We start from the raw sequence: 10,962 nt of genomic DNA, 5'->3' as shown, positions 1-10,962 counted from the left end.
ACACATATCTCTAGCTTAAACATACGGATTTTGATGGGGATTTGTATATAATGCTAATTAGATTTCCACGAGGGTGCGGACATTGGCTCTACATTTTTTTAAATATGGTGAGGTGATGGAGGAGAGGGTGCTGACCTGCATTCCAAAAAGACCATATACGCCTTGGTCAAAAGTAGTGCACTAGGGAATAGGGTGCCATGTCGGATGCCGGATGCAGGCCATGTCAGTCTTCTGCCCACTCAGTAAATGTTGCAGCAAATGTTGCAGCATCATATATTTTCATATATTGTGTGAGCTGTGGTCTCCGATGCCAGCATTACAATTCTCTTCGAGGAAAATTAAATGTTCTTTAATGACACCTGTTGTGTTTTACAATGTCAAGTCATATTGGACGGCAATTAAGCATACAATTTTCATAGATTACAGACAACAAAGACACACAACAAGCAGTGGTGTAGTGGTGCCTGGAGAAGTGGGTATACTCAAATTTTGCCAAAACTTTACTGAATGGCCCGCCCGGCGAAGGAAAGGTGCCCTGTGTGAAAAAGTCTATGACAAACAGTAACATACACTGAATAAACTAAAATGATCAAACGCATATTGTTCATTCAATCAGGCCAATCCAAGCTGCACTGTGCAAGTAGACTAATAGGAGGCCTACTATTGAAATAGATAAATGAGGCTGTCAACTGAGTCTGAGGTTTCAGATTTTTCCCCAAATGTTCAGGTTTTCCCTCTCAAAGTCACACTTTTATATATTTTTATATATTTTTTTAAGTATGTTATAACTCCACGACAATGCCAGTATTCCACTTTTGAGGTCTGGGAAAAATCTAAGATAGATTTGATTTTTTTTTGTGTTGTTACCCTTTAATTCAACTGAGCAGGCACCTACCACTGTTCAAATCAAATTCAAATCAAATTGTATTGGTCACATACACATGGTTAGCAGATGTTAATGCGAGTGTAGCGAAACGCTTGTGCTTCTTGTTCCGACCGGACGGCGTTCGGCGGTCGATGTCACCGGCTTTCTAGCCATCGCCGCTCCATTTTTCATGTATCCATTTGTTTTGTTTTGTTGCCTGCACACCTGGTTTTCATTCCCCAATCAATCTACATGTATTTATTCTTCTGTTCCCCATCATGTGTCATGTATTGTATTGACATGTCTTGTCCCTGTGCTTTATCTTCTCTTCGTTTCCCCCTGCTGGTCTTATTAGGTTTCTTTCTCTCTCTCTATTCCTCTCTCTCTCTATCGTTCCGTTCCTGCTCCCAGCTGTTCCTCATTCTCCTAACGACCTCGTTTACTCTTTCACACCTGTCCCCTATTTTGCCCTCTGATTAAGTCTCTATTTCTCTCTCTGTTTCTGCTTCTGTCCTTGTCGGATTCTTGTTTGCTGTTTGCTTTGCTTTTGTTCCGTCCAGTTGTATTCTGCCTCGTCATCAGATACTACGTGTGAGCAGGTGTCTCTATCCTCTACGGCCCGCGCCTACCCGAAGGGACCTGCAGTCTGTTGCCGCTAGCCCTGCAACTCTCCTCAACAACTAGAAGGGGGACTTTCCTGTTAAACTAGAGGATTTGTGTTTTCCCTGTTTGGACTTCCCCTGTAATGATTGAGGATTTATGTTTTCCCTGTTTGGACATTAAAAGACTCTGTTTCCGTTATATCGCTTTTGGGTCCTCACTCACCTGCATAACAGAAGAATCCGACCAAGAATGGACCCAGCGATTTCGGATTCTCTCTACTCAGCCGTCGAGTTCCAGGGAGCGATGCTAGGCAGACACGAACAGGAATTGTCTGCTGCTCGACATGCCATTGAGACCCTGGCCGCCCAAGTCTCCGGCCTCTCGGAGGATATTCACAATCTCCGCCTCGATCCACCGGTTACCTCCTGGGCTTCCGGGTCTCCGGAGCCCAGAATTAATAACCCACCGTGTTACTCTGGGGAGCCCAGTGAATGTCGCTCGTTCCTTACCCAGTGTGATATTGTGTTCTCTCTCCAGCCCAACACGTACTCCAGGGGTACTGCTCGTATCGCCTACGTCATATCTCTCCTTACTGGACGGGCTCGTGAGTGGGGCACGGCTATCTGGGAGGCAAGGGCTGAGTGTACTAACCAGTATCAGAACTTTAAGGAGGAGATGATACGGGTTTTTGATCGTTCTGTTTTTGGGAAAGAAGCTTCCTGGGCCCTGTCTTCCCTATGTCAAGGTAATCGATCCATAACGGATTACTCTATAGAGTTTCGCACTCTTGCTGCCTCCAGTGACTGGAACGAGCCGGCGTTGCTCGCTCATTTTCTGGAGGGTCTCCACGCTGAGGTTAAGGATGAGATTCTCTCCCGGGAGGTTCCTTCCAGCGTGGATTCTTTGATTGAACTCGCCATTCGCATAGAACGACGGGTAGATCTTCGTCACCGAGCTCATGGAAGAGAGCTCGCGTTAACAGTGTCCCCCTCTCCGCATCTCTACCATCTCCCCCACTGGCTCAGGTGTTGAGCCCATGCAGCTGGGGGTATTCGCATCTCGACTAAGGAGAGGGAACGGAGAATCACCAACCGCCTCTGTCTCTATTGCGGTTCCGCTGGTCATTTTGTCATTTCATGTCCAGTAAAAGGCCAGAGCTCATCAGTAAGCGGAGGGCTACTGGCGAGCGCTACTACTCTGGTCTCTCCGTCAAGTTCCTGTACTACCTTGTCGGTCCATCTACGCTGGACCGGTTCGGCAGCTTCCTGCAGTGCATTAATAGACTCTGGGGCGGAGGGCTGTTTTATGGACGAAGCCTGGGCTCGGGAACATGACATTCCTCTCAGGCAGTTAGGGGAGCCCACGGCTATGTTCGCCTTGGATGGTAGTCCTCTCCCCAGGATTCAGCTTGAAACGCTACCTTTAACCCTCACTGTCTCTGGTAATCATAGTGAAACCATTTCTTTTTTGATTTTTTGTTCACCTTTTACACCTGTTGTTTTGGGCCATCCCTGGCTAGTGTGTCATAATCCTTCTATTAATTGGTCTAGTAATTCTATCCTCTCCTGGAACGTCTCTTGTCATGTTAAGTGTTTGGTGTCTGCTATTCCTCCTGTTTCTTCTGCCCCCTCTTCACAGGAGGAGCCTGGTGATTTGACAGGGGTGCCGGAGGAATATCATGATCTGCGCACGGTCTTCAGTCGGTCCAGGGCCACCTCCCTTCCTCCTCACCGGTCGTATGATTGTTGTATTGATCTCCTTCCGGGTACTACTCCCCCACGGGGTAGACTAGACTCTCTGTCGGCTACCGAACGTAAGGCTCTCGAAGATTATTTGTCTGTAGCTCTCGACACCGGTACCGTAGTCCCTTCCTCCTCTCCCGCCGAAGCGGGGTTCTTTTTTGTTAAGGAAGAGGACGGGACCCTGCGCCCCTGCGTGGATTATCGAGGGCTGAATGACATAACGGTTAAGAATCGTTATCCGCTTCCCCTTATGTCTTCAGTTTTCGAGATTCTGCAGGGAGCCAGGTTCTTTACTAAGTTGGACCTTCGTAACGCTTACCATCTCGTGCGCATCAGGGAGGGGGACGAGTGGAAAACGGCGTTTAACACTCCGTTAGGGCATTTTGAATACCGGGTTCTGCCGTTCGGTCTCGCTAATGCTCCAGTTGTCTTTCAGGCATTAGTGAATGATGTACTGAGTAACATGCTGAACATCTTTGTTTTTGTTTACCTTGACGAGATCCTGATTTTTTCACCGTCACTCCAGATTCATGTTCAGCACGTTCGACGTGTCTTCCAGCGCCTTTTAGAGAATTGTCTTTATGTGAAGGCTGAGAAGTGCGCTTTTCATGTCTCCTCCGTCACTTTTCTCGGTTCTGTTATTTCCGCTGAAGGCATTCAGATGGATCCCGCTAGGGTCCATGCTGTCAGCGATTGGCCCGTCCCTAAGTCACGTGTCGAACTGCAGCGCTTTCTCGGTTTCGCGAATTTCTATCGGCGTTTCATTCGTAATTTCGGTTGAGTGGCAGCTCCTCTCACAGCCCTTACTTCTGTCAAGACGTGCTTTAAGTGGTCCGTTTCCGCCCAGGGAGCTTTTGATCTCCTCAAGAAGCGTTTTACATCCGCTCCTATCCTTGTTACACCTGACGTCACTAAACAGTTCATTTTGTCCTCCTCCCAGAGCGCTAAGAACCTTGGCGTGATCCTGGACAACAAACTGTCGTTCTCAACTAACATCAAGGCGGTGGCCCGTTCCTGTAGGTTCATGCTCTACAACATCCGCAGAGTACGACCCTGCCTCACACAGGAAGCGGCGCAGGTCCTAATCCAGGCACTTGTCATCTCCCGTCTGGATTACTGCAACTCGCTGTTGGCTGGGCTCCCTGCCTGTGCCATTAAACCCCTACAACTCATCCAGAACGCCGCAGCCCGTCTAGTGTTCAACCTTCCCAAGTTCTCTCACGTCACCCCGCTCCTCCGCTCTCTCCACTGGCTTCCAGTTGAAGCTCGCATCCGCTACAAGACCATGGTGCTTGCCTACGGAGCTGTGAGGGGAACGGCACCTCAGTACCTCCAGTCTCTGATCAGGCCCTACACCCAAATAAGGGCACTGCGTTCATCCACCTCTGGCCTGCTCGCCTCCCTACCACTGAGGAAGTACAGTTCCCGCTCAGCTCAGTCAAAACTGTTCGCTGCTCTGGCTCCCCAATGGTGGAACAAACTCCCTCACGACGCCAGGACAGCGGAGTCAATCACCACCTTCCGGAGACACCTGAAACCCCACCTCTTTAAGGAATACCTAGGATAGGATAAAGTAATCCTTCTCACCCCCTTAAAATATTTAGATGCACTATTGTAAAGTGGTTGTTCCACTGGATGTCATAAGGTGAATGCACCAATTTGTAAGTCGCTCTGGATAAGAGCGTCTGCTAAATGACTTAAATGTAATGTAATGTAAATGTCGAGGTAGACGCGTCAGAGGTGGGCGTGGGAGCCATTCTGTCCCAGCGCTTCCATTCTGACGATAAGGTCCATCCTTGCGCGTATTTTTCTCATCGCCTGTCGCCGTCGGAACGTAACTATGATGTGGCTAACCGCGAACTGCTCGCCATCCGCTTAGCCCTAGGCGAATGGCGACAGTGGTTGGAGGGGGTTACCGTTCCTTTTGTCGTTTGGACTGACCATAAGAACCTTGAGTACATCCGTTCTGCCAAACGACTTAATGCGCGTCAGGCTCGTTGGGTGCTGTATTTCGCTCATTTCGAGTTCGTTATTTCTTATCATCCGGGCTCAAGGAACACCAAGCCTGATGCTTTATCCCGTCTCTTCAGTTCTTCAGTAGCCTCCACCGACCCCGAGGGGAGATTCCCTGAGGGGCGTGTTGTCGGGTTGACTGTCTGGGGAATTGAGAGGCAGGTTAAGCAAGCACTCACTCACACTCCTTCTCCGCGCGCTTGTCCTAGGAACCTTCTTTTCGTTCCCGTTCCTACTCGTCTGGCCGTTCTTCAGTGGGCTCACTCTGCCAAGTCAGCCGGCCACCTCGGCGTTCGGGGTACGCTTGCTTCTTTTCGCCAGCGTTTTTGGTGGCCCACTCAGGAGCGTGATACGCGTCGTTTCGTGGCTGCTTGTTCGGACTGCGCGCAGACTAAGTACGGGTACCCCCTTCCTGCTTCTGCTCCTGGCCTTGCTGTGTCTAAGTCTGTCCCCAGACACCGCATCTCTCCTGGTCCTGCTCCTGGCCTTGCTGTGTCTCAGTCTGTCCCCAGCCACCGCATCTCTCCTGCCCTTGCTGTGTCTCAGTCTGTCCCCTGCCACCGCATCTTTCCTGCCCTTGCTGTGTCTCAGTCTGTCCCCAGCCACCGCATCTCTCCTGGTCCTGCTCCTGCACTTGCTGTGTCTCAGTCTGTCCACAGCCACCGCCTCTCTCCTGTTCCTGGTCTTAGCCTTGCTGTGTCTCAGTCTGTCCCTAGTTGTTACTCTCCTGGCCTGTTTGGTCCTGATTGCTCAAACTCTTACAGTTCTCTACCCGTGTCTCATTTTTATAATAGTAATTGCACTAGATTCCCTCTTCATCGTTTCCCGTTACGGTCCTGAGGAGAGGAGTTGGGTTCCATCTCGGGACGTGCTGGACCGTTCGCTGATCGATGATTTCCACCGTTGCCGCCAGGTTTCCTCCTCGAGTGCGCCAGGAGGCGCTCGGTGAGTGGGGGGGTACTGTCATGTATTGTATTGTCATGTCTTGTCCCTGTGCTTTCTCTTCTCTTCGTTTCCCCCTGCTGCTCTTATTAGGTTTCTTTCTCTCTCTCTATTCCTCTCTCTCTCTATCGTTCCGTTCCTGCTCCCAGCTGTTCCTCATTCTCCTAACGACCTCATTTACTCTTTCACACCTGTCCCCTATTTTGCCCTCTGATTAAGTCTCTATTTCTCTCTCTGTTTCTGCTTCTGTCCTTGTCGGATTCTTGTTTGCTGTTTGCTTTGCTTTTGTTCCGTCCAGTTGTATTCTGCCTCGTCATCAGATACTACGTGTGAGCAGGTGTCTCTATCCTCTACGGCCCGCGCCTACCCGAAGGGACCTGCAGTCTGTTGCCGCTAGCCCTGCAACTCTCCTCAACAACTAGAAGGGGGACTCTCCTGTTAAACTAGAGGATTTGTGTTTTCCCTGTTTGGACTTCCCCTGTAATGATTGAGGATTTATGTTTTCCCTGTTTGGACATTAAAAGACTCTGTTTCCGTTATATCGCTTTTGGGTCCTCACTCACCTGCATAACATCATGTCTATGTGTAAGATTGTTTGTGTTACGTGTGTATTGTTGACGCGCCAGACTGACTTGTTTTTTCCGTGTCATTTTTCATGAAGATGTTTAATGTTAATCATAATTCTTGTGACTCTTTTGTGTGTTTTGCACTTTTGCCTAAATAAAGTGTGCGCCTGTTCACAAATCTCTGCTCTACTGCACCTGACTTCGCTACCAGTACGCACACATTCTGACAAAAGGAATGAATAAGAATATGTACATATAAATATATGGATGAGCGATGGCTGAACAGCATAGGCAAGATGCAGCAGATGGTATAGAGTACAGTATATACATATGAGATGAGTAATGTAGGGTATGTAAACATTATATGAAGTGCCATTGTTTAATGTGACTAGCGATACATTTATTTCATCAAATTTTTTATTATTAAAATGGCTAGAGATTTGAGTCAATATTTTGGCAGCAGCCACTCAATGTTTTTTTGGGGGTGGATCAGCTTAATATTGCAGACAGAATGTTGCTTCCAATGTAATTGTCTGCATCATTTCCAATGCCCCATATTTTTTTGGTAAATATATATATCCATACATGCATCCATACATACATATACACATATATACATACACATACCTATATAGACATACATACTTTTTAAAAATAATATACCTTTATTATTATTCCCCGCAAACCCTACCGCCGATCCCCCAATTGGAGCAAACTAATAAACACTTCTGCTTTTACCTTCAATTTATATATCTTATACACATTTTACAGACACAGTCTACTTTACAATAGTTTTCTCTTGTTTGTTCTTAGTCCTTCCTCTATTTCTGATGTCCATCCAGTTTGATTTCTATTTGTAACTATGATATTTCACAAAAGTTCCGAACCTATATACATTTTACAGATCCCGTATGCTTTACATTGTTTATCTTGTTATTAGTCCCACCCTTCAGCTCCATTCAACCCCTCCCATCCATCTCTCAACATCATCCATTTCAGATTTCTATTTGCCAAATATTTTTCAACTGTGCTGTGATGCTTCACAAAATAATTGAACCTTCCTATTCTCATAGCTTCTACAGATTGTAAATAAAAAATAAAAATAGGCTTTGATGCACCTGTACTGACCACGCCTTCAATTGCAAAACAATTGACCAGCCCATCTGGCATTTGCCCGAAATGCCAGATGGCCAGTCTGCCCCTGTGTGTTGGTAGAGTACAGTATACATGTGATGGAAAAACAATTGCCTTTCCGATTGATACAAATCATGATGATATCATTCTGCCAGGTAGACCTACTTTGCAGTCAACATTAAATTGGGAAGGTTTTGTGGAAAAGTCTTTAACATTTTAGTTCAAACAGCACATAATGACTGAATTGCACATTACAAAGATTCAACCAAGACTTTGGACCAAACGTTTTCAATGTCTGGTTTGCATACCCATTGTTGCCTTAGTTAGCAATTACTGGTAGATATCATAAGTTGAAATGTCTTTCTTATCTACCCTACTGGCTACCGATGAGTTGCTCCATGAGACAGCCAGTTGAGAGCAGGGCCCTCTTGCTGCCTGATATTCTGCTGAAACTAGGCTGTGTGGGTATACAGCATATACAGTGCCTTGCGAAAGTATTCGGCCCCCGAAGAATCAACAACAAGTGGGACACAATCATGAAGTGGAACAACATTTATTGGATATTTCAAACTTTTTTAAGATCTCTGAATGATCCTGAATGTTGACCTAAATGACTAATGATGATAAATACAATCCACCTGTGTGTAATCAAGTCTCCGTATAAATGCACCTGCACTGTGATAGTCTCAGAGGTCCGTTAAAAGCGCAGAGAGCATCATGAAGAACAAGGAACACACCAGGCAGGTCCGCGATACTGTTGTGAAGAAGTTTAAAGGCGGATTTGGATACAAAAAGATTTCCCAAGGTTTAAACATCCCAAGGAGCACTGTGCAAGCGATAATATTGAAATGGAAGGAGTATCAGACCACTGCAAATCTACCAAGACCTGGCCTTCCCTCTAAACTTTCAGCTCATACAAGGAGAAGACTGATCAGAGATGCAGCCAAGAGGCCCATGATCACTCTGGATGAACTGCAGAGATCTACAGCTGAGGTGGGAGACTCTGTCTATAGGACAACAATCAGTCGTATATTGCACAAATCTGGCCTTTATGGAAGAGTGACAAGAAGAAAGCCATTTCTTAAAGATATCCATAAAAAGTGTCATTTAAAGTTTGCCACAAGCCACCTGGGAGACACACCAAACATGTGGAAGAAGGTGCTCTGGTCAGATGAAACCAAAATTGAACTTTTTGGCAACAATGCAAAATGTTATGAAGATGGTTAAAATTGATGGGAAGATGGATGGAGCCAAATACAGGACCATTCTGGAAGAAAACCTGATGGAGTCTGCAAAAGACCTGAGACTGGGACGGAGATTTGTCTTCCAACAAGAAAATGATCCAAAACATAAAGCAAAATCTACAATGGAATGGTTCAAAAATAAACATATCCAGGTGTTAGAATGGCCTAGTCAAAGTCCAGACCTGAATCCAATCGAGAATCTGTGGAAAGAACTGAAAACTGCTGTTCACAAATGCTCTCCATCCAACCTCACTGAGCTTGAGCTGTTTTGCAAGGAGGAATGGGAAAAAAAATGTCAGTCTCTCGATGTGCAAAACTGATAGAGACATACCCCAAGCAACTTACAGCTGTAATCGCAGCAAAAGGTGCACGCCCAATTTTTCAGTTTTTGATTTGTTAAAAAAGTTTGAAATATCCAATAAATGTCGTTCCACTTCATGATTGTGTCCCACTTGTTGTTGATTCTTTACAAAAAAATACAGTTTTATATCTTTATGTTTGAAGCCTGAAATGTGGCAAAAGGCCGCAAAGTTCAAGGGGGCCGAATACTTTCGCAAGGCACTGTACCTGCTGTTAACAATCTCTCTCAAACCATCTCTATGACCCTGGGACACAGAGGCACAGAGAGAAACTCTCCAACCCAGCAGAGCCTACCATCCCCCAGTTTCACACCTCCAGCCCTCTGTTGCTAGGGGCAATGCTTTCCTGACCTGTGTCATGGTCAGACAATCATTGGCCTAGCCTGGGGCAGGAGAACCCCCCCCCCCAACACAATCTCTGAACTCTTCAGTTGCATTTTGGAGCCCAGGTTGAGCACAGCCTATGTAAACCCCTGGCTTCACACCAACTTATCAGTCGGACCTTTCTTCCACTAGTCTATTATCCTTCCTGTTCACTGTGTGTGTGCCTGTCTTGAGTGTGTCCATTAACGTGTGTTCTGTACACCTGTGTCTTACTGGTCATTTCCATCGTCTTACCGGGACGCTGGGACAGTTGCACCTATAATCTAAACTGGCACCTCTATCAGAGTCCACCACCAGTTGGTGGCGCTTTTTTTCACCTGCGTATAGCCCCCACTACACCACTACATACAGGTAGGTACGTTGCACCTTATCACAAATCTAAAGTCCAGGGAAAAGTGGATTGAGATGCCTGGGCGTTGTGCTTTTCTAGCAGCTGTGGTGCTGAATCAGGTCCGGGGCGCTGTCCATGGTGCTGAATGGTTGTGCTCTGGTATTAGGGCATACGAGATTCCAACAGGCTCGTTAGATGTGTTCATTCTACCTGCGGCTTCCAATAGTGTGCAACTGAAGCCTACAATTTGAGGCGTTTCTGCATGTGGGCATTCCTGCTAGTTAGCGACACCATGTGCGAGCTTGCTAGTTAGCTAGCACAATATTTCACCACCGCTTCCTGCCTGCTGTGTACCAGAGACTGTGTACGGGTCGTCCCTGTCTCCCGCTAGCACAGCATATGGGAGGTTAGAGCGACACTGTGTACTAGCTAGCTAAATAGTTAGCAACACCCTGTACTAGCTAGTGCATTAATGCCGCCTACTGTACTGATGAGTCGCTGCCTCCCGCCTGTCCTAACTTAAAAATGGACCAATATAAGTATAAAGAGGGGTTCCTGCAGATGCAGGAATGCCCACATGCTGGAATGCCCCAAATTGCAGGCAGCAATTAGACATCATTGCGTCTACACTTTAAGTTACAACAAAGATTGGTGACCTAGTAATAGCCTAGTATCCAGCTTCCACATCACGTGTGCCAAAAATATACCAACAACAGCCAACCAACAACTGATGCATCAAGGAGCAATAGCAGGGATTAATGCCAGTAACAGTGACACTT

The sequence above is a fragment of the Oncorhynchus gorbuscha genome, linkage group LG04 (genome assembly GCF_021184085.1).
Source record: "Oncorhynchus gorbuscha isolate QuinsamMale2020 ecotype Even-year linkage group LG04, OgorEven_v1.0, whole genome shotgun sequence".
NCBI classification, from domain to species: domain Eukaryota; kingdom Metazoa; phylum Chordata; class Actinopteri; order Salmoniformes; family Salmonidae; genus Oncorhynchus; species Oncorhynchus gorbuscha.
This window is presented reverse-complemented; position numbering follows the sequence as displayed.